Source organism: Aotus nancymaae, unplaced genomic scaffold (assembly GCF_030222135.1).
Source record: "Aotus nancymaae isolate 86718 unplaced genomic scaffold, 86718_ANA_hifiasm-v0.15.2.pri h1tg000010l, whole genome shotgun sequence".
NCBI classification, from domain to species: domain Eukaryota; kingdom Metazoa; phylum Chordata; class Mammalia; order Primates; family Aotidae; genus Aotus; species Aotus nancymaae.
The window spans coordinates 62,688,981-62,712,076 of NW_026988421.1; the positions used below are offsets into that span (position 1 = coordinate 62,688,981).

Here is a 23,096-nt window from a genome sequence, read left to right on the forward strand (position 1 = left end):
CCAGCACTACTAATAATTTACTCTGTTCTACCTCTCAAATGGTGAAAAAGAAACTTCTGCAAGAGGATGCTTCCAGCCTGAAATGATTTATCCCCTCTGTGAGATTCCTGTGGCTTCCCGCCACACCGTTCCACCCGCCTCCTCAGCTGCTGGGTCTCACCGGTCTTGGGTCGTCCTTTGCTGTTTGAGACCCTGGGGTTCAGTGCGTTAGCTCCTGGAGGTCACAGTGCTGCCAGCTTGTTGGGTGGCTGCTCCAGCCTCAGAGCCTCCTTTCTCAAATGCTAGGATTGTCTGCAGGGTCCAGCATGATGGTGGACAGACACGGTGGCTGGCACGCAGCCCACAGAAGGTGCTTAAGACATGTCAGGCAGCTCTTTCTTAACTCCTCAGCCCAATGCCTTCCCCTCCTTCCATATCAGCTTCCTCATCTATAGAAGAAGGAGTTTGGAATTTGAACAACGGCAAAGTGTGAGGCCATGCTTGGGGCTGCCCCACATTCTGTAAGGCCAGTGGCAGCCATCACTCATCAGCCTGCAGCAGCCCCAGACTCCTTAATCCAGGACCCAGAGAGCCTCAACCCAACAGTTCATGGAGGGCTGGAGCTTCTAAGGCATGGATTTCTAGGGGCCAAAACAGTTTTGAGGTGGGATGTTCAAGGATTTCAAGGGAAGAAGAGTGGGAGGAGGAGGAAAATGAGAATGCCCCGTGTGTATAAGCCTTGTGGTTTCCAGAGCATCCGTACCTCGAGGGTGTCCTGTGATACAGGAGGGCCTGCCTGGCAGGGAGTGAAAGATGGGGCTGAGAGGCCCAGGCCTTGGGCTCTGCACCCTGTGACCTTTCTCCAACTCATGGCCCCAGATGGGTTCCAATACCTGCCATTGGCACAATCCTTTACTGAGGGCCTCCTCTGTGCTTGGCCGGAGGCAGGCATGCACATCTATGATCTCATGACCCCTCATGGCCACCTGCACCCCCATCTTACAGACGGGCAGGCAGAGGCTGGATTGCCATGACTTGGTCATCAAAGGTTGCACTGCTAGATGGGAGCTGAGTGGGTGAGCCCCCATCTGTTCCTGCTGGATTTGCCCAGACCATTAGCCAGGTCCCTGGCATCAAATGAATTCTATAATTTGTAAACGCAGCCGAGTGGCTTTTACAGAGGATTGTCAGGAAGTGATAAAAAAATACCTCTGATAGATTTATAGAGCAGCTGAACGCCAGCATCTTGCCTCTCTCCTGCTAGCTCCAGGAGCCACGTGAGGCCGGAGCGGAGACACAAGCAGGCTTTTGTGGCTGACAGCCAGGCCTTTCATCGGCTTTTACAAGACAGGTTTACAGCATGGAGGAGATGGGAGCACAGGGCGGGAGGAGGGAGCCGCCTCCATCTGGGGCTCAGGCAGAGTAGACGACAGATCAGCCCGGGAAGCTGAGAGGGTGAGCAGCCCTCGTCCTCCCCCGGGCTCCATACTCTCCCTGCCAATGCCTGGGGCCTCGAGGGCTGGGGGCATGTTGGGGCGGGGCCAGGAACCTCGGTCCTGACACATGGTGTGACCTGGGACCCTCGGTTTCCTTCTCTGGGCCTCAGTTTCTTCATCTCTAATGCAAGGAGGTTGGACTAGTGCAGTGGTCCTCAACTCCCACCGAGCATCAGAATATACCAGGGAGCCCTGGATGAAAGCTCGGCCCTGGCCCATCTAGCAGGGATCTGATTTGGGAGCTCTGTGGAGTGGGGCCTGGTGAGGGGTCTGCTGTGCCTCTGATGGACAGCTGGGGCTGAGAACCACTTCCACAGAGGGAAGCGCTCCAAGCCCCGTGGGCCAGTTGGCTGCTGAGTTTAGGAGGCTGCCATGCTGTCTAGGGCCCATTCCTTTCCTGAAACCCACCTGCTGGGAACAGTCACTTGGGCCCAGGTATGGTGGAGGACAGGGAGACATGTCCAGCCCCTAGGCCTGAAGGCTGCCGCTGCAATCAGGATGCTCTCTCCCCTCCCCACTGCCCTCCAGGCTCAGCATCAGCTGAAGTCAGCTGGGAGTGTATGGAGCAGCACTGGGGGCCAGGGACCCCGCTGTGTGCCTCCTTTTCCACATTACTGTGTTAATCCACTGCCAAATCCTTGAGTCCACCTTCTAGATACAGCCAGGATCCATACTGCGCTCCATCACTCCTGCCATACCCTTCTCCCAGCCACCGCCACGGCTTCTCCTGGATGCCAGCAGTAGCCTTGCCAGTCGTCCCTACCTCCCCATGTGGCCTGTTTCCCCTACAGTGGCCAGAATGAGCATCTGCAGACACAAAACCTGCCCCTGTGGCTCCCCAAAGGTTGCTGCTGCCCTCAGGATGCTCTCCCCTGCCCTGCCCTCCAAGACCCTGTTCTGTTCCCTCTTAGGAAGGAGTATCTGGGGCCTGATGGAATTCACAGAAGGAGCCCCGGAAGGCACAGAGCAGGGGAGGGGGTGAAGGCAGCAGGGTGAGAGTGGGGCTGTGATGTCCCTGGTGTCCCCTCTCTGCTCATCACCAGCACACCAAAGCTGGAAATCACTCACTGGAGAAGACATGCTCGCGGTGCCCCAGGGGTGTGATCACAGCCTCCCAGGCCTAAAGGGTAGTGGTTGAGAAGAGGGGGCAGGCACGTGTGTTCTGGGAACTCTCCTTGCAGGAGGAGGGAGGAAGGCAGGGGGAGAAGGGGAAGGGAAAAGTGACAAAAGAAAGGCCACTGTCACCCTGCTGTAAGAATTTTCTAGCCCTTAGAGATGGTCCCTAATGAAACAGGCTGTCTCGTGTGGTGGGGAGCTATGAGGAGCTGTGGGCATTCGAGCAGAGGCCAGTGACAGTGAGCTGAGGGGCATGGCGGTGAAGCTGATGGCCTCTAAGACTCTTCCCCTCCAGCTCTTTGGTTCCACCCTGGCCCCACCATATATGGAAGCCATTGGGAGGGCCACCAGGAGGTTAGAGTAGGGTGACCAACTGTCTCAGTTTGCCTGGCACTAAAGGATTTCCAGGGGCGTGGGACACTCTGTGCTAAAGCCAGGAAAATCTTGGGCAAATGGGAACAAGTTGGTCACCCTATGAAAACATGTCTTGTGGGAATGTACCCCTCCCAACCTAGCAAGGCTGGGTTGGCAGAAATGCCCTGGGCCCTCCCTGCCTCCACTCTGCCTCTCCGCTTTCTGCCCCTAAGCCAGGAATAATGGAGCCCACCTCACTGGGAGGGGCAGACACTGAGCCCCCTGGGCCAGAAATGGTTGCTAATGACAGGCTGGGCCACCTAGAGGCCCCCTCACTTGCCTTCCCTGGGCCTCTCTTTCTCTTTGTGAAGTGGGACCATGTGGGATAGGTGGCTGGAGAGGGCACCCCCATGGGTACCTAACAGCCTGACACAGGTGCTCCAGTCCCACCTCCCTTTACCTGGCCTGAGGCCACCTTCCCAGCCTCTTTCTTGCTGTACATGTGTGTGTGGGGAGAGGAAAAGTCGGAGCTTCCTCCCTCTTTCTCCAGCAGGCAGGCTGGGGAGTGAGGGGCCCACTCATGCCAGTTTCCTGTGTGTTGCCTTCCCCAGCTGTCTGTCTGGCCCTAGCCAGGCACCCTCTGTCACTCCCACCCAGCTTGCTGTGCCTGGGCAAGGAAGGGGAGAGGGCTAGCAGGAGGAGTGGGCTCAGGCGAGAACCTCTGCCTGCTCATGGCTCCATGGAGGGCACACACAGCTGCACCTTCAGGCCTCAGTCCTCAAAGGGTGACTGGACGAGGGTCCCAAAGTTCACCATAGCTGAGCTTCAGTTCTGGTGCTGCCTGTAACTAGCAGAGCCTGGGGTGTGGAGCAGATGGTACAGGGCAGGGGTAGCCTCAGTCCAGGAACCAGGAAGCTGGCACCCTGCACTGACACCCCACTGACCTGGGCAGACCAGCAATGAACTCAGTGTCATACCTGCCAATTGCTGTGGCTTGGGCGGCAGGCCCTGCAGTGCTGGCACCTCGAATGGATGCAGGCACTGAGTCTTACCATGAAACCTGCTCACAGGGCTAGGTGGTACCCAGCTCTCCAGGGGCTGCGCTCCCAGCCTCGCTCTTCCTCACATGCACCCTGAGCCATCTACAGATTCCCTCATGGCTGCCATGCCCAAGTATGCACACTTGCACACACACATGCACACACACCTCCCAATACCCTACCTCTTCAGACACCCCATCTTCACACAGCCCTTGCCTCCACCCCCTACATACACACCTTCATACGCCCCATGCACCTTCACACGCTCACACAGTCACATGTACCCCCAGCCCCAGAACTACCTGGGAGGGAAGGTGATTGAGTGACAGCGGAGATGACGTGTTAAGAAGAAAAATTGCCGGAGAGACTTGCTTGGGAGCACCTGCGGGATTGGCAGAGGGGCGGTCCAGCCGGGCACCCAAGCCCTCCCTGTACTCGAGGAGTCCGAGCTAATCACTCAGTCCAGGCCCCAGGCTCTGGTCTCCCTCTGCCCAGCCCTTCAGGGTGCCGGTCACCTGGCAGTGCCTGAAAGGTCATCTGGCCCTGTGGCCCTACCACAGCCTGGTTCCGGGCAGCGGCTCAGCTCTCACAACTCTACCTTCCCTGTGCCGAGCTTTAGGCCTCTCTAAAATGCAGGAGGAAATGAAGTGGGGAGAACGAAGGTGACTGGCCCAAGGTCGCGTCAAAACCGGGAAGGAAACTAGATCTCCCCAGAGAGGCTGTGAGATGCACAAGAAAGAGCAGAGCCTCCTTCAGGAGCCAGGGCCGTGCCTGCCGGCCCCGCCCGACCACCCTTGGCCTCAGCCACCCTCCTTGGACCTCAGTTTCCTTCTTTGTCAACCATGGACGCTGGCCAGGCCATGCTTCTCAGGCTTTTTCCTGCCCCAAAGTGCCAGAGAGATATGCAGCCTCACTCCCAGCCATGACTGGGCCTCACCTGCCCAGACTCCTGTGTGCACTTGGGTGTGAGGTGGGAGGGCCCCCCCAGAACAGGAGCCTGGATTCCGGACTGCAGCAGCTAACCCTGATGGGCACTGGGCCATGACCTCATGAAGGCCTGTACAGCATGGCCTTCCAGGTTGCTGGGGTCTCAGGCTGCCAGCCTCCCGAGCTCTCTCCTCCCACAGAGGGCCTAGGTAGTAGTGAGGGAAACCCTGAGAGTTGTGTGTTTGCGGAGGAGCTGGCAGGAGGAAGGGCGTTCATCTGCTTGGGGCGCTGGAACCCTTTACTCAGGGAGGCCAGAGGTTCATCCAGGTGGCCTTAAGGTAAGGAGGTTTATTGGGAGGAGAGGTGGAGCCAGGAGCCAGGCAGCTCTGGACTACTCCTCCCCGCAGCCTCTCTGCCTCCTTCCTGCCCAACCTCCAGGGTCTCTGGCTCCCCTTCTGCTTATCTGCTCCGTCCTCCACCCTTCTCTTCTGGCCTCTTGCTCCAGCTTTTCTTTTTGTAGAGATGGGGTCTCACTATGTTGCCTAGGCTGGTCTGGAACTCCTGTTCTTCAGCCGTCTTCCCACTTCAGCCTCCCAAAGTGCTGGGATTACAGGCGGGAGCCTCTGTGCCCGGCCCTCTTGCTCCAGTTTTGTCCACAGCCCTAGCTGACAGTCTACTGCCCATGGGGCAGAGCCCTTGATGCCAGTTCACATGACGGGCCTGGCTGCCCATGGAGGGTCATTTCCCCATCCAGTCAGGGCCATCTGGCAGGTGTGGGCAGGACCATCTAGGTAGAAGGGGACATGGCACCCTGAGTGACATGGCAGTACGTGGGGACGTTGTACGAGGCTTCCTGGAAGAGAAGAAGGGACTTGATCTTGAAGGAGAAGCAGGATTTTAAAGTGTGGTGAATGTTCTGTTCATAGCTCAGGGAAGGCTAGAAATGCGGACTGAAGAATGATCCACCTAGAGAGAAGTCTCAGAAGGCGTCGGGTGAATGGATCAGAGCGACTGAGGGGAGAGGAAGGATTTGCAGGTCGTGGGTGCAAAGCTGCAGAAGGTTTGCATTGCAGGAGAAGCACAAGGGCCAGAGTGGCCAGTTGGGCGAGAGCCACTTGGGACTGGGACAAGAGCTGGAGCAGGGCTGGAATGGGACTGTGTGTCCCAAAGTCAAGGTTGGCGGGGGTGGCTGGCAGCTGAGAAAGAGTCCAGGGTGACAGTTGGGAGGCTGATGGTGACCATGGTGAGAGCAGCTTCTATGGTGTGGTGGGGCATCGCCTGACTGCAGGGGTGAGGCTGTAGACACAGCAGGCATAGCTTTGGATGTTCATGAGTGAGAGAGGGCCCTGCCACCTGAATGCTTTGTGCGCCCAAGGTGAGCAGTGAGAACAGTGAGTAGTGATGTTCATGCCTGCCTCTCCTGGGGAATCCTTTGATCTTGGCATGGCTTGGACAGAACCAGAGGAAGGGGGATGGGAGTGAGGGTGCAATTCTCTAGACCAGGGTATTGGAGGCCACCCTCCTGGGAGTTAGACACCTCTGTCTGGGCTCTCCACTCTCTCTCTGGGTGACCACAGGTTGCTTCCCTCTCTGATCCTATTTCCTTATCTGTAAACTGGGGATAGTGATTCTGCTCTGCTCCTGCCTCCCACGGTCATGGAGAATGAAATGAAGGGCCATGTTTAGCCAAGTGCCTATTTGTTGATGGGTGGGGCTGGGGAAGGAAAGGAATGACCACGCCTTCATCAGGCACCAGCACAGAAGGCGAGGATGTGACCTGGGTGCCCGTCCAGGATGCAGGCCCAGGGATTCTCCCTCAAGGAAGCCCCAGAACAGAGACGACCCTGCATAGTTGCTGGGAGAAGGTGGGTCTTGAATGAGTCTGTCCCTGAGAGGCAGGGTCTTGGTGGAGTGACCTGCTGGCTTTGCTAGGCCTGGGCTCTGCAGGTTGACCTGCCCTTGCACAGCAGCTCCCCTTTAACTAGGAGCCTTGGCCCGAAGGAGCCCATGGCTGATGGGAGACATCTGGCATCTGCAGGTGGGCAGGAGAGTGAGGTGAAGTCCTGGGTGAGGCCCTGCTGAGAGATCCCAAATCGATCTGAGGATCCAGCAGCCCATTCTCAGGGGGCTCCTGTTGCCCTGCTTCCAGAAAATAAGGGACAGTATGGGGGGTCGAAGGATGTTGTTGCAGTTTGGGGTGTTGGGTGAGTCTCAGGGGAAATGGCTGCTGAAAACAGGGGCATGTTTTGAGTCCCAGGCCCTTGCTTTCTGTGGGGTGTCTGGGGGGTTCTGCCTGTCATCTATGAGGGTCATCCACTGCCTCCATTCTAAACAGGAGTGGGTGGGACCTGCACTCAGCAAGAACCAGAGCGAGGAGAGACAGCTTCTCTTGAGGTCTGGGCACTCATTTGGGGGTATATCTCCCTGGGAGCCAGGAAGAGTTGATCCTCCAGAACTTGGTCCTTCGTGGCCTCTCTGTACCCTCAAAGTTGCCCATGCCCCCAGCTTTTCCACCTGCTTCCTGGGGTCCTGGCACCTCCTGCTGGACCTGTGGGCAGGAGCAGGTTGGGATCAGACTCAGAGGCCTTGGCTCACTTTGGTGCTGTGCTGAGGGGCTGGGATCCCTGTTTGCCAATCCCCGAAACCCCACTCCACCAAACCAGTTTATGCAATTGCGGAACTGCAGTAAACTCCTTCCCCTGGCAAGCCAAGGTGGTAGGGTGGGGTTGGGGTGACAGTGTGTTTCCAGGGGCCGCAGGGTTCTTCCCCCACACTTACCCTGCTGGAGACAGCCTCTGATGATCCCGTCGGGGCATGTCACCAGGCTATGAGGGATGGCCCACCCAAGAGAAGCCTCAACAGGTTCCCCAAATAATTTCCGCAGACTGGGACACCTGAGTGAAATGAAGACATGGGATTCAGCAGAGAGAAATGTTAAGTCTGCCAACTGGGTATGAAGGGCCGATGGCTCAACTTGACGGAAGTTTGTGCAAAATCTACTTGGGAACATTTGTTGATTCACATGAGCTAACAGTGTAAGCAGCAGCTGCGGAGGCCGTGTGCAGGCTTGTGTGGCAGTCACTGCTGACATCACTGTTGACCTGGCTGTGCTCAGGCCTCAGCCCGAGTGGGGGACCCAACCCTCGGTTAAATGTTGGTGAATTTCCCTGTGTCTTCTGGAGAGGAGTGGGAGGTGCCTGGGCTGCAGAGCCAGGCCAGGCCAGGCCAGGGCAGGACTTGGAAGGAACATGATGGAGTTCTCAAGGATCGGAAGGTCTGTCTGGGGGAAGAAGAATTCCACTTGCTCCAGGTGATTCTTTGAAGGCAGAGCTAGCTCCAGAGGGTGGGGAGGGCCAAGAAGTGACTTTCAGCTGAAATGAGAAGTTTCTGGGTTACCATTCTTACCCAGTGGCTGCTGGAGACACAGGGACGGGAGGGAGTATCCCTGCACCAGTAGCAGGGTGAGCAAGGGATGGTGCTTTGTCACGTGTCTTGCACATGCAAGGTAACCAAAGGACCTTGAGTCCAAAGGAGTCCCAAGAAATGGATGACTGAGCCCTGTTCCTGGGGCCTGGGGGCTTGACAGTATTGTCTGGGAGAGTTGACTCAGACAAAACACACAGAGGAAATGGCAATCCGTGGCAGATCGGTTCCACCTTTGTGGAAGAAGTTGGTCTCAGTTAAAGCTGCCCTGCAGTGAGCAGCAGCCTGCCCTTGCCAGAATGCAACTGAGACCAGATAACCTTGGGCTGGAAAAGGGATTCCAGTTTCGGGCATGGGGAGGGGGTTGGATGTGAAGAGACGACCTCTGCGGTTCCTTTGAGTCCAGAGTTCCTTGGCAGAGAAAAACACCCGCAGAACTCTGAGCGGCACACAAGGTTACGGAGGACGGAGCAGAGATCCGAATATAGCTGGCGGGAGGAAGGCGGCAGCGGGCGAGGGGAAAGTAGGTCCTTGGAACAAATGAGGTGGGGCAAGAAATTAACGAGGCTGGAAAAGGGCTGAGCTCAGGGACTCATTTTCAAAGACCGTCTTTTAGCAAGAAAAATGAGGAAAAGAAATTTGGGCAATGGAGATTGTAAATGTAGCTATTGACAGCTGGGCAATTGGCCGGAGAGAGGGGCCTCTTGGAGAACATGGAAGAAATGTAGATCAGTGGGTCTAGGGTGACCACCGCATGCCATGCAGGGTGAACAGGAGTTGGCTGATGGCATGCCGGTGACATCAGCTGCCCACATCTTGAAGGCTACTGTGCTCTGGTCCTTTAGCTGGGACATTCTATCGCCCCACTGTCACGCACTGAGCTGTGACCTGCTTATCCTACCCCCTGACCTCGGCACATACTCATCCCTCACTGGGCATGCCACTTTTCTTCTTTTTGTCCTTCTGGGTTTCACCCCAAGCACTCAGTCAAGTCCCCACCTCTCCAGGAAGCCTTCTCTCAGGGGCTCATAGCCCATAGCCAGTTCCGTCTGAGCATCTGGGGCCATTCTGCCTGCTTGGCACTTGGATGGACACATTCTTAGGAGCTCAAACAGCCTGTCTGTGCAATGGGTGAGGGCCTGTCCACGAGGCCCAGTCCGCAGGGTAGATGGAGGACATAGGATGGACAGCTATTTGCCCCCACAGTGCTGGCCCTCTGGAAATTTAGAGTCCCTAGGAGCCCCCACCATATACTGCTTCTCACCTGTGATGTAGGGGTGGAGACAGAGGGACTCGAAAGGGCCCTTAGTGGCTTTCCCTTCCCTGGCGGATAACCCAGGCAGCCTGCTCCCTCCTCCCAGCCCTGCCAGCGAGCCAGGCTTATCCTGTGGCTCTGTCCAGGTGACAAGGCCCTGGAAGAGGGCCAGCCAGCTGGACTCCTCAGGAGCTGTCAGCAGAGCCCCAGCATGCGGTGAGTGGAAGGGAGCACAGAGGTAGCAGGGCCCCTTCTCTAGGGAGGACGAGTGGGGACACTGGGAGCCTGAAGCCGGAGCCACTTCATACCTTGCCTATTAATTGCCATTGATTTTGGATTCTAGTCTCCAGGAGGACCCAAAAATCAATCCCCTCCACTCCACGCTTCTCTGGGCTCAGGAGTTATTCTTAAAGCTGCATCTATCCTGGCTGCTGTGGCTGAACCCTCCCGTCCAACAGCAGGCTGTGGGTTCCAAAGTGTGCTCAGGGCTGGGTGGCAGCTGGTGGCTTTTTTCCAGATCCACTGATCTCTGTGTAGAAAGACACTTACCCTGAAGGTGAGCCATGCGGTGTGATTGCAGGGGCGTTAAGAAGGCTCTCATCCTCAAAGCTCCCTCCTACCAATATGCCCAATATCATAATTCCACCATTAGGAAGTCATTCCTTTGCATACATTTAGGTCAACAGTCCCAGCTTCCAAAATATGGAGCCCCAGGAGAAGGAACACAGATTAGGGCTGTACCATTTCTGTTCCTTGTGAGTGGAGGCACTGAAGACCTGGGGCATCAGGAGAGCTCCGTGTGAGGGGTGGGGAGCAGGAGGCAGATGTCACGGCATGGGGGAGGGAAAGCAGAAGTTGAAGACCGCCCCAAGAGGAGGCTGTGGCGGGGTGATGAGCAAAGGAGCAGTAGGTGTCCCCAAGGCACTTCCCACTTGGGGCGCTGCTTTGGGGCTGTGGGAGACTGGCCCTGTGGCAGGTGAGGGAAGATGAAGGAACTCCCATAGCTGGGTACCCTCTGTGTCACCGGCCCTGAGCCAAGCACAGTGGCAGTCTGAAGTCACCACCATCCCGTGGAAAGGGCTCCCACAGCCTCGTTTCTTAGATGAGACACTGAGGTACAGGAGGCTGGGTGACCTGCCCAAGGTCACACAGCCACTCCTGCAGCATGGGGTCTGGAGCTCAGCTCTGACACCTCCTCGCACCATGATTCCACTGCCTCCTGCCTCCTCTACAGAAGTGACCAGGAGTTGAGGAGGCTTCTAAGAAGCTGGGAGAGCCAGATGGATGGGGAAACAATGGAAGGGGTCCCTGAGGTTAAGCCTGCCATGATTTCAAGAAGCTGAGGCAGGAAGTTCTATGACCTGCTGATGTTAGAAGCTGGGGACAGCCCCCGGGCTTCCATCATCGGCCTCTCTGACATCCTGCCCTGAGTGCAGACCTCCCTTGTGTGGGAGGGCCTGGTGGACAGGTCTCCTGGGGCCTCGGCCCATCAGCTACTGCCTGCTACTCCATCACGCCCGTGGAGATGTGGGCTCTAGGCAGGGTCACTGCAAGTCAGCCTGTGTGCTTGGGGACATGGGGACATCATTGCTCATGCCCACGTGGACCCAATTACTGATGCAGCACTGCGTGTTCCCACGGCCACCAACAAGGGCCTCTTTCCTGGAAGCATCACAGATGGACAGAGAGGTCCTGGGCTTCCTTCCACCCACCCCCATGCCAATTACAGGCAATTTCAGGTGTGTGTAATTATGCTTTGCCAGCCTGGAAGGTGGAGTGCGCATGTGTGTGTGTGTGTGTGTGTGTGTGTGTGTGTGTTGGGGAGGGAATGAGGCAGCAACTGCAAGACGTTTGGTGCAGTTACAGGGAACAAGTCTCATCTTTGCTCAGCCTGTGAGCCCCTAAAAGAAGGGGCCATGTCTGTTTTGCCAAGAACTGACCCCTGAGGGCCTGGCATTGATGTGGCTACTCAGTGCATGTTTGTTGAGTGACTGAATGGCTGACTAAGTGAATTAGGAATCTCTTGGTGGCCATCTCAGTCCTTGCCCAGCCACAGCTGTGCTGTGTGACTTTTGGTGAGTTGACAGATGTCTCTGTGTGCAGATGCCTAGAAATAGTACCAATTGGGAAGAATGGCTAATGACAGGCACATGCTGAGGGGATAGTGTGGGCAGGAGGGCACTGCTGTTTGTGGAAGGTGTCTGCAGTGTAAATTGCTGGGAACACCGGGGCATCTCTCTTTTTCCCAGGGCAAGGCTGACGTGGGTTGGAGCATAGTATAGTCCTGATAGAGAGGAGGGGACTGTCCTAGGCTTGGTTGGAGTGGGGGCATGGGACTGGCATTGGAACTGAAGGGTGACAGGGAGGGCTGAGTTGGGGCTTGGCCAGGGGTTGAGGTCAGGGGCTGGCTCAGGCAATGGCTGGGGGCTCACGTGGATCCCAAATGAAGAAGTTGGTCAGGGCTGGGCAGAGTTGGGGGTGGCTTCAGGACTTCAACTCAGGGCTGGACCAGAGGTCTCTCCAGGTCAGGGCTAGGGTCAGTCTGGGGCCATGCAGATTCTGTCCAATAGGAGCACTGGGAACGGCTCTGCTGTCCTGGCCTCATTTACTCTAAGCACATTAGCTGAATGGATGGATATCCAAGGCTTTCTGAGGGTGATGGCCTTGAAGAAATCTTCCTGTCCCCAAGGTGTCCTTAGGGAAGCTCAGGGCTGCCCAGGGACCCAGGGACCATTTCACCCTGTCCGTGTGTTGTTGGGGGAAGAACAGAATTACCTGGCTAGCACTGACTGGCAGCCGGAGGATGGTGTCATCAGCATTTCTCACACTTTCACGGCATTCTATAGTTTATAACCCCTTTCCTATCCAGTGTCTTCTCATCTTCTCCACAGCCCTGAGAAGCAGGCATGACAAGAGAGGATACCTGTGTCACAGGTGAGGAAAACAAAGGCCCGGGAGGAAGCTTGCCTGACGCCACTCAGAAGGTAGAGGCAAAGCTGGGAAAGGCCCTGGGTCCCTAGACTGCCCCTCTGGAACTCCACCATGCAGCTGCCTGGTTGTCCTGCCTGGGATGCCTTCTCCAGGCTAGCCTGGCACTCACGCCCATGCCCTGCTGTGCACTGGCACCCCGCAGAGCTTAACACCCTGCTAAGCCTGCCCTGCAGCCCTTGCCAAGTCTGTCGGAGTGGCTTCAGTCATTGGCAAGTCACATTGCTGACATCACAACTGCATAAAATTAATTTATTTAGTTAAGGGAGGTGTTAATTAAGAGTTCTCATTTATTGTGTCTTTGCAGACAGCTCTCGGGGGTTTCTGAGTTGTCATTGCTGGTGACAGCAAAAGCTAATCACTATTCTAAAAGTTATTAATAGAATGGTGTGAGGGGGGAGGGGCAGGAGCTGGGGCTGTGGGGGATGGGAGAAGGGAGAGCTAGGGGAGGGGAGAGGATGGTCCCCTACTTCCTTCTCACCAAGTCAGCTCCCCTCTGCAAGTTGATCCAATTGCCAGCATTTCTGGGGGATCTGGGGTTTGCTGCCAGGCCCTGTGATGATCAGGGTTTTGTGAGCCCTGGAGATAGACTCCCCAGGCCAGCGCCTGCCCACTCCCGCTGCCGCCCATATTCCCACAGTTCCTGGTGTTTGCCTTGAGGAGTGTTGGCTCTCACGCAAGGAGCTCGTTCTTTGCCTGCTTGGTCTCCCCACTTACCATGACCCTGAACATCTTGGGGTACCAATAGTGACTGGTTAAGCTTTTTATCCCCAAAGCTTAGCACAGAGCTTGGACCTTCATGGGAGGACAGCAGACATTTGCAGAGGGAATGAGGGGTCCTCTGCCCCCCAGCTGGTCTCTAGGCCTGGTCTCCTTGCTGAGAGACCTTGGGGTCACAGGTGGGGATGGTAGGAGGGAGAGGGCAGGTGGATCGAGGACTCCCCAAGTCCCCCACCTCTTTCGGTTCCCTCAGCCTTGTAGCCCTGGAGATCCACAACCTGGGGAGTGGATAGGTCTTTGCTGATGAAGGTGGGGTGTGTGGAGGTGTGGGCAGCCAGGGTACGGTAGTGAATGAGGAGTCTTCAGTTAACTCTGCACAAGGACCCACCATGGGGAAAATGGAAGATGAGATTTTAAACCATATTAGCTAAACAACGATGGCTGCAAATCAGCCACTTGGTGCAGTGGAACAAACACAGCCAAGGCACTCAGACCTGCAGGTCTGTCCCTGACAGTCTCTGTGACTTTGGGAAGGTAACTGCTCTCTGGGCCTCGGCTTCCCGTCTGTGAAACGGAGCACTGGGCTGAACTTTACAGAAGTCCCTCTAATGCCCAATGTGCTCCACACCTCCAATGTCCTACACAACTCACCTTCCAGTAGATGTGCCAGGCCCTTCATGGTTATCATCTCCAATGCCTACGGCTTCCCTGCAGGGGAGAGAGTCAATCATCCCCCGTTACAGTTGGGTAAACTGAGGTTCAGATGGGAAAACATAGTCAGTGGAATTTAAAGCCAGGTTCGTGCTGTTTCCAGAATATCAGCTTATCTCCCTGACCACCTGGGATGGGGCCAATACAGGGGAGACCCTGCATTAGATGCGGGCTCACTGACCAGGGCAGGCAGAACTGAGAGAAAGGAGGAGAACAGAGCATCCACTGGACTCAATGGGTCCAACCGCTGAGCTCCTGGAGCATGGGGAGGCAGGGACAGGTTCTGAGACCATGATGGGACCCAACATACCCTGCACCGCAAGTTTCAGCAGCCGCCTGCACGAACCACCTCCTGCCTGCACTTCCTCCTCTCATCTCAGAGACACCGTTATTCATTAGGGATTGATTAGGGAGCTGGCCTGACAACTGGGAGATGAATGACTGTCCCCTGCCCTCAAGGGGCTCACCATTGAGTGGGAGAAATGGCTCCATGAACAGTGAGCCCCCCGATGGGTCACAGGGACTGAGATAGCACATGCGCCTGCCCAAGGAGCGAGGGAGCAGCGGCAAGTTCAGGTCAGCTGGGGCTCCCTGGCAGGAATGATTGCCTCTTCCCGAGGGAGAGTGGTCAGAAATGAATTCCTAGAGGAAGCAGCCATTGAGCTGAGTCTTGAAAAGCAGGGAAGGCAGTATTGAGAAGTTCTTGCATAGGTTCAGATTTTAATCTAGATTCAGGGACCCAGTTCACCAAGTGGAGGGGATAGGTTGTGGGTTGTGGGGTGGGCCTTCAGGTAGGGGGAGTGCCATGAGCAGAGTGTTGCAAGTGTGGGAAGAGGGATATCCAGAGGTGAGATGGGCAAGAGCTAGAGCATGCAGGGCATTGCGTACCAACCCAGAGTCTGAACTTCATCCGGGGAGCCATTCGGGGGATTTGAGCAGGAAAATGGTGTCCGGATCCTGCTAGCGTCACTTGCCACTCTCCTGCTCTGGGTCCTAAGGATGCTGCTGAGAGTGGATAAGAGGGAAATGTAGTTTGGGTTCCCCCAGAAGCCAATCCTGAGATGCGTGTTTAAGTGTGGGAAACACTGCGGGACAGGAAGGCAGCAGGGGCACTGCTGAGTCAGCTTCAGGATGTAGTGAGTAGGTGAGTGAAGCCCAGTCCTGCTGGGGAACCTGAGAGCTGGCATAGCACATGCGCCTGCTCAAGGAACAAGGGAGCGGGGGGGGTTATGTAGCAAGTCTCACCAGCCATTGCTTGAAGACTGCCCCAGGAGGCATCCCTGACATTTCTGGCCTTCTCTTCAGCAAAGAGGACCCAGCAAAGTCCTCAGGCAAAGCAAAGAAAGAGTGCCTGGGGAACCTTGGACCTTGGGAGGAATGCCTAAGGTTTTTGCTTAGGGACATCAGTGGGAGATGCTTTCAGCTGGCTCCTGGGGATGGAGGAAAGGCAGAGGAGGATGGGAATGGCAGTTATTAAAGCAGAAAGTGAGGTGGTTACCTGAGAAGCATTATGACCAGTTTTGGGCAGTTTGTCTCATTTGCTATACATGCATCCAGACTGAATGCAACCCCAACCCCATCTCAAGACTGACCCCAATGGGGTCATTCAGTCTGGCTGAGATGAAGGGCTAGAGGGCAGGTCAGTCTATGGTCAGGAAGAGAAGAAAAAAAAAAGAGGGGACCTCTGCTTATACAAGCAGCTCTGTACTCAGAATCCCCCAATCCAGGGAACCATTTTCACTATCGCCCAGAGAGTGAAAGTCATGGCCTTAGTGGAGAAGAGACAGGAAAAGATGCATACCCCAGCTTGGGATGTCTGGGTGAGATGCGTCCTCCACAAGAAGACAATATTCTCTCATAATGATACTGAGTGAAGACCACCAGAATGATGCATTGTCACCCTCTCCTTAGACCCATAAAAAGTACGAAAATGGACAAGTCTTCACATCCTTCCTGAACCCCACTTAGAGTACAATAGCTTTGTGGGGCTAGTTTTCATTTGGGGGGCATTTCTCTGTTACTTCTTGATTGGAGAGACCTAAGATATAGAATGAAGATTCTTGGTGCTATTTAGAATCCCTCTGCTGCCTGAAAGAGGCCTGCTCTGGGGACCTCAGGGCTCAGATATGATCGGTTCAGGGCCAGGGAAGGCAGTGTTGAGAAGTTCTTGCGTAGGTTCAGATTTTAATCTAGATTCACAGACCCAGTCAAACTGTTTCCCCAAAATCTTATTTTAGTTTCCAAACCTAAAATCTCTAAAAAAATTGGTTCTGCTTGTAGTTTAAGTAAAAACCTTCAGATTTATGGCTTTTCTAGTTTTCCTTTAGTGGTTCATATCCATTTAACCTTCTGAATCCAGAATACACTTTGTGAACTGAGATCATGAGAGGAAGCTAGTTTGGAAGATGAAGGTCATAGCATCCAGGGGTTTGGAGGAGAGGGACCTGGGAGGGGATACAGGGATGTAGTGGGGGAGGTAAAGAGGGCATACTGGTAAACCGAAGAGTGAGAGTGAACGGTAAGTAATCCATTGGGCTAGGAGAGAGGGAGGAGTGGGAGTTGAAAAGAGAAAGAGAAAAGATGGAGGAGAGAATAAAGGGGAAGAAGAGAGATGAGAAAGTGCAGTAAAATGTGATGACAAGACATGAGAGAAAAGAGAGAGGGAAGCAGAAAAGAGGAAGAGGAGGCAAGGGAGGCAGGGGAGGTGAGGTGGAAAGAAAGTGGGAGGTGGGTAGGGGTTGGGGCATGGAGGTCCCAAGATCCGGACTCTTTTCTTTCACCACACATCTGTATAGCAGATAAATATAGTGCAGTTGGGCTTTTCTCTCTTCTTAATTGACGTCTTTGAATCTATCCCCACTTGACAAATCAGGCCACTTATTATTAGTGATGACAAGGATAAATATGACAGGCATTCATTTTGCATCTGGGCTCCCTGATAATAGAAGTCAACACACCAGCCCCTCTCCCCACTTCTTCCTCACCCGCGGCTTGGGCTCCCTAGTGGGGAAACCTAGTGGCCAGGAGCTGTCCATGGCTTTGCCAGGTGCTCAAGTCATCTACAAACGCCCTCCTGGTGGGAAGCCAATGGTCAAGAACTGTCCACGATCCGAGTGGTGCTGAAAGCCTTCATACCCTGCCTCCTCTCTGATTCCAACAAGAAAGCTGAGTGGCTAAAAGCTGTCCACAGCCTATGTGGTGTTGAAAGTATCTACTGTCCCCAGGGCTGGGGGTGGCAGGGTGCATTTCTTTCCCACAGGACACAATTACTTCTGGCATGGAGTGGTCAGTGGCTTACATTTACCTGTCCTGCTGTGGTTCTAAAAAGCCTGGATGACTTTGTGTTCCTTCCTCTCTCTGGGTCTCAGGATTTCCACCTTTAACATGAAGGGCTGGATTAGGTTGTTCTCTCAGGGCCCTCAAGTACTAGCCCTTTCTATTATCAAAAACCTTCAAGAGGTTCCTTCTACTTATAGGATCGAGCTACAAATCCCTTAGCCAGGCCCTGAAGGCCCCTCTCTGGGCCCTCTCCACTTCCTGGCTTTGCCCTAGTTCCAGCCAGATGAGCCTTCTCTCAGGCCCCAGACACACTCTTGTGTTCTTCCCCTGAGGTTTTGCCATCCCCACTGCCCTCCTTCCACCTCTGACTCTCCATTCCTGATCTCTGGGAGCACTGACCATCTGGGCCCCTCCTTGAAAAGCAATGGCCTTATACTCAGTGTGCTTTCGGTTTCTTAAGTCTTCTATGGCTTGTGTCTTACATGGCTCCCCTTGAAGGACTCCCCAGGACCAGGGTCATGCTCTGAATCAGTGATCGGTGTCTCACAGTTTCCCATAACCATGTGTGTGGAGCATGGGTGAGTACTTGTGGTATTTTGACCCAATAAGCTCTTTTAATAAAACTATGATTGCTCTTTCAAGACTGTCAATGAAAGAAGTTTACTCCAAGAAGTGCATACCTGAGGCTTGTGACCCCCTCTTTGAGATGGAATCTTTCTGAGGCTCCCACTCCAAGCTGGCATAGGTGGGCAAGATCACACTTATGTGGACAGAGAATCCTGCCTCATGTCCCCATGGAGTGGCAAAGTCATGGTGGGTCACACACACAAGCCTCCATCTCTGTTTACTCTGAGCCTGTGAAAGTTGAACCAATGCCTTCATTGTATGGTTGTCACAGCCCTCCCACCTTCAATTTTAGGGACCTTTCAGGGGGGCTTCCAAACCTGTCCCACTAGAGCTCAGACTGCCCCATAAAGCTTTCTCTCTGGAGCTCAACTGTGGAGGATCTAACTTGATTAGTGGAGATGAAAGAGTTTCTCTGCACACTGTTCCCATACAGATGAGTTGCCTCTCCCTCTGCCCTCCAAAAACAAGAAGGTTCCATCTGTTGGGCTGGGCAAACAGGTAGAGAAATGGTGGCTCTCTTTTCTCCATTAACCCCATGGGGAACTCAAAATGGCCCAGAGGTGGGCATCATGCATGAGATGGGCATCATGCAAAGGTGGGCATCATGAGATGAGAAACTCCTCATCTCAGCTGGACAGGCAGAACCACATCCTGACAGTCTAGAAAAAAATCATTGGGAAGAAAATTCTCTCTCTTCCCTAGATCCATTATCATCCAATTCACCAGGACAGGTCTTGGCATCCATTCTGCCCACTGCCCACTGCTTGGCAGAGCCCCTAATGCCATGGCTAGTAACCAGAAGTTCCAAATCATTTAGAGGGGAGAGCTATGTTTACTAATGGATCTGGCTGTGTCTGACAAACTGAAGCCATGTGCTTGGTGGCCTCAGGGCCTCTGGAGAAGTGGGCTCAGAGCACTTACCTTCCCTCGAATATATTGGCACATTCTCAGAATCCTGGAGTTTGCCCTGTTGAACCTCATATCGTTAATCAAGAGGCTTGGAGATGGTCTAAGATTCTAGACCAACTCCTTTATTTGAAGATGGGAAAACTGAGACTTCTCAGGAAGGGAAAGTCAGTTGCCTGAGCTCACACAGCAGAGAAAGGAGCATCTTTGACTCTTGGCTCTCAGTCTCATGCTCTCCCTCCTCCTGCCAGAAGTGTTTTCACTTTGATAGACTTGTGGAGGCTGAGTGCCACACCGACCCCTCTAATGGTGAGGACTTCTGGCATGGTGACATGTGGTGAGGGAGCTGTTGGAGATCCATGCTGAGGCTGAGTCTCCTGCCTTGTGGAGAATACCTATGACCTCCAGCAGAAGAACTGTACAGGGAGCAGATATGTCGGCAGCCCTTTAGAAACTACCCTTAGGGCCCTGCACTCTTCCAGGCTGATGGGGGTTGGAGGGCCTCATTTGTCTCTGCACTGGGGGATGAATGGCTCAGGAGGAGCTAATGAAGCCGTCTTCCCACCGACAAGCCAAGACAGTGACAGATGGCTTGTGTGGAAAAGGCAGGTGTGGGCACATGGCCCATTGGGCAGGGTAGAGAATAGCACGTCCCTCAATGTCACTGTAGGTCACAGTGATGACTAGGGCCCCAAGGAGGGGACAGGTAGGCTCTGGAGTGCAGTGACAAAGATCCTAGGGAAAGCCAGTGCCTCCCATAGCCCCTTTTGTGTGACCAGCAGACAGAATGTCAGACTTAGAAGTGATGACAACCATACAATCCTGCTAGCTCATTGTCCAAGTGGAAGTATACAGGCCCAGAAGTGAATAGTGAGTTGACCAAGGTCATACAGCTAGCTAAGGTCAGAGATTGCTGAAAAGGTCCTTCATGGTCCAGGAGAGGGAGAAGAGTGACCTCAGGATGCATCACTGCAGCACTCCTCACCTACAGGGGATGGGGAGGGTAGGATCCCACTTTTTGCCTGATATTAGAGACTTGATGATCCGTCTGCACCTTCTCTTCCTCCTCACTCTGCAGCCCACACCATCTGCCTTCCACTCCCAATCTCTGAGCCTTAGCTCATGTCCCCTGAGGGCAGGTTGCCCTCCAGGGGCCTCCCATCTGTCTGTCTGCTTATCTACAGGAGGCATGGGCCCAATGCCATTTGTCATCACACATTCCACTTGGCATTCTGAACTCACTCCCAGTGCAAGGTTCCCACCTGAGTGGTGTCCCATCACCATGCCCCTTCCCCATTAGTATTGTGGAAAACCTCCCCAAGGAACTTTCTCTTCCATGGCAGCCATTCCTGAAGTTTTGGAAGAATTACAGCTAGAGAGGCCAGAAGCCTGCATTCTTGGTGTGTAGAAAATAAGTCAGGCCAAAGAGGGGAGAGGGATGGAGAGAAAAGGGTGAGTGAGTTCTTGGCCTCTCTGCCAGGCCTACAGCAGTTTCACCCCAACCCTGGTCACTGAGAGCTTCACTTCTTGCTGGTCCAGGTGGTCAGTCTGGCCTGGGTGGGCCTGTGGGATTTGATGGAGGAGACGGGAGAGAGAGTGTCCCCAGATGCAGTTGCTCCCTTCACATCTGCCAGGGGCTCCTCACTATTGCAAGTGTGAGCATGGGCTTGCCTGACACACACCATCACAGCCCTGGGAGGTGAGCTGCGCATTGTTGGCCCCATTTCCCAGATGAAGACACTGAGTTCCAGGGAGAGCAATGACCCAACCCAAAGGGATAAGTGGGTTCGTGGCATTTGTTCATTTTCTGATATCGATAAATATTTATTGAGGTACTGTGCTAGGTGCTGGGAATATAAAGGTGAACAGAGCAGACATGATTCCTGTTGAGCAGGGCCCTTCAGAGGCTCCAGGTGCCTGCATTGCTGGGTCTCTGGCTCCTGGAGGCACATGTGTTGGCAGGAGCACTGTCTTGAGAGTCCTCCCTTGAAACTCAGCATGCAGATTTGTGCCTCAGAGCTCTTCCTCTTGTCCATGAGACTTTCTTGTATGCCAGCATCCTTGCAGACACTTCCCTGCCTTCTCCCCTCACAGCATCCATCGGCCCCTCACAGTGCCTGGTCTTCAGTGTCCCACCTGCCAGTGGCCTCTTCCCTTACCTGCCACTCACAATTCATTGTTCACCTTTCACAGGGAATGGAATGAAAGAACAAAGAGGAAAATCTTAACCTGTACAACCTCTTGGATGATGGGGTGGGAAGTTAAGACCTGCCCCCCAGTTTCCTGATGCCTGGAAAAATCTGGAAGAGCTCCTAGGGCTTTGGAGAATGAAGGCACCCTTGTCTGGATGCCACCACAGCTTCTTCCCTCTCACCCCTTCCTCCTCCTCCTCATGTTCAGCCCACGAAGGCCAGATTTGTCTTGCAAAGTGGTATCATTATAAATGCATCAGCCTCCTCTGGACGCCTGCGCCTGCTACCACCAGCCCATCCAGGCTCGATTACATCTGAGGCTGTCTGGGGTAATTAAGTGACATTAGGACACATCCCCCGTTGTAATGCAATGTTCAAAGCCCTCGGCTCTCCCTTTCTGAGAGCTGCTGCCAACGCATTGAGGCTGTGTCTGCCTAATGCACACCACTGTGATTGCGGCTAATTACTCCACAGACAGGCCTCATTAGTGGTGGGTTCGGGCTGGAAGGTGAGAAGCAGGCTGCCTCCCCTGCCTCCCCTAGGCCACTGGTCTCCCCTGTCCCTCCATTGCCCAGCTTGCCTTACTTTGCTGTTGAGGCAGGATTAGAATAGGGCAAAGGAATTCTCAAAAGATGGCTCATCTGGACAAGGTCATCTACTGAGCTACAGGGCCTTCAGGAACTTTTCAACTGCTTTATTCAACCAATGGGAAGCCAAGGCCCAGAAGGGGTTACTGACTTGCCCAAGGTCACACAGCACCTCTCCTAACTGCCCAGCTTGGAGGGGTGGGTGGACCAAGTAGGATTATGCACAGCCAGGACCCATCTGTGTCCAAAGCTAGTGGGAGAAAGGGCTCATGGGCACCCAGGAGAAGAGCTGGATGGCTATGCTACCCCAGAGGCTCTTTCTGATCTCTAGGCCTTTGCAACTCTTGCCTGGAATCTTCTTCTGATGCCCTCTACCTGCCACCTTGCGCTGACTGACTCTTTTCCTCCTTCAGGTCTTACTTTCTCCCGGAAGCCTCCCCTAACTCCTCAGTTTCGTGCTCCTCATACGTGCTCCCATGATTCTCTGTACTTCCCCATCTTGGCAGTCGTCACTCTGAATTATCAATGCCTAATGCCCTACATGACTATAACCAGAGGAGGAGCAAGCACTGAGACCATCTTGTTCATGTGCTAGGCATTAGCCTAGCTCACAGATGGCCTCTCAGAAGAATCAGTAGAAGGAACGATGTAATGATTGATGGCTGCTTGACCAGTACAATGAGTACCATAGTAAGGCTGTTAGTGTTCACTCACATCTGGGAGCTTCTTTATACTTCCCAGTCTCCCTTGCTCTTAGGTTGGTCACATGACTCACTCCAGCAAATGGGATGTGAGCAGAAGGTATATATGTTACCTGAAATAAGGTGAATAATTATCTGGTGTGCTTTTCTACAATCCACGTTCCCCAAGTGATGCCAAGATAATTTTGAAGCTGTAAGATGGTGGAGCCACAAGATGAAAGGAATCTGTATCCCTGAGTCACCACATGGAAGCGAGACATCCAGGAAAGCTGCCTGACATGGGTCATATGAGTAAGAAATCAACCTTACCGTGCAAAGCTACTGAGATGTCAGGGCTGCTTAGTAGAGCGGCTAGTGGGAATTACTGTGACTAATATGAAGGGAAGAGGTTAAACTTGATGGGATGCAAATAGGCAATGGCTTAAATTTTCCAATCACTACTTTTAAACATACTCATATTAAGCCTCCTTTCCTTGTCTCTTCACAACATCTTGGACAGATTCTAAGTTCTTGGTTACTGTTGGTTGTAAAAAGAGCCTCATCTTAGTAATTAGGACTCACTTTCAGGGCCAGTCCGGCCTCAGAGCTTTATGGTGACATCCAATTGAAAACTTCTTCCTTTCCCTCAGCTCAGGTCTGACCCATGGCTTGGATAATAAGATTGATCTGTTCTTTTGCTTCGTTTCTACTTTCTTGCCCTCCTGCTGGCTCCTTGAGGGTCAGGGCAAGGAGAAAGAGGAATAGTAGAAAAAGGGGCTAAAAGTCTTAGGTCCCCGTCACTGCTGATGTCCTGGG

The 23,096-nt window shown here is 53.9% G+C and overlaps 1 long non-coding RNA gene across 1 annotated transcript; it reads left to right on the plus strand.

Moving 5' to 3' along the window:
* The first annotated feature begins 7,734 nt into the window (after positions 1–7,734).
* Positions 7,735–22,417, plus strand: LOC105722589 (uncharacterized). The gene is made up of 3 exons (XR_010341705.1): positions 7,735–7,863; positions 21,015–21,342; positions 22,342–22,417. It is a non-coding gene; the product is annotated as an uncharacterized LOC105722589 (long non-coding RNA).
* Positions 22,418–23,096: the final 679 nt, after the last annotated feature.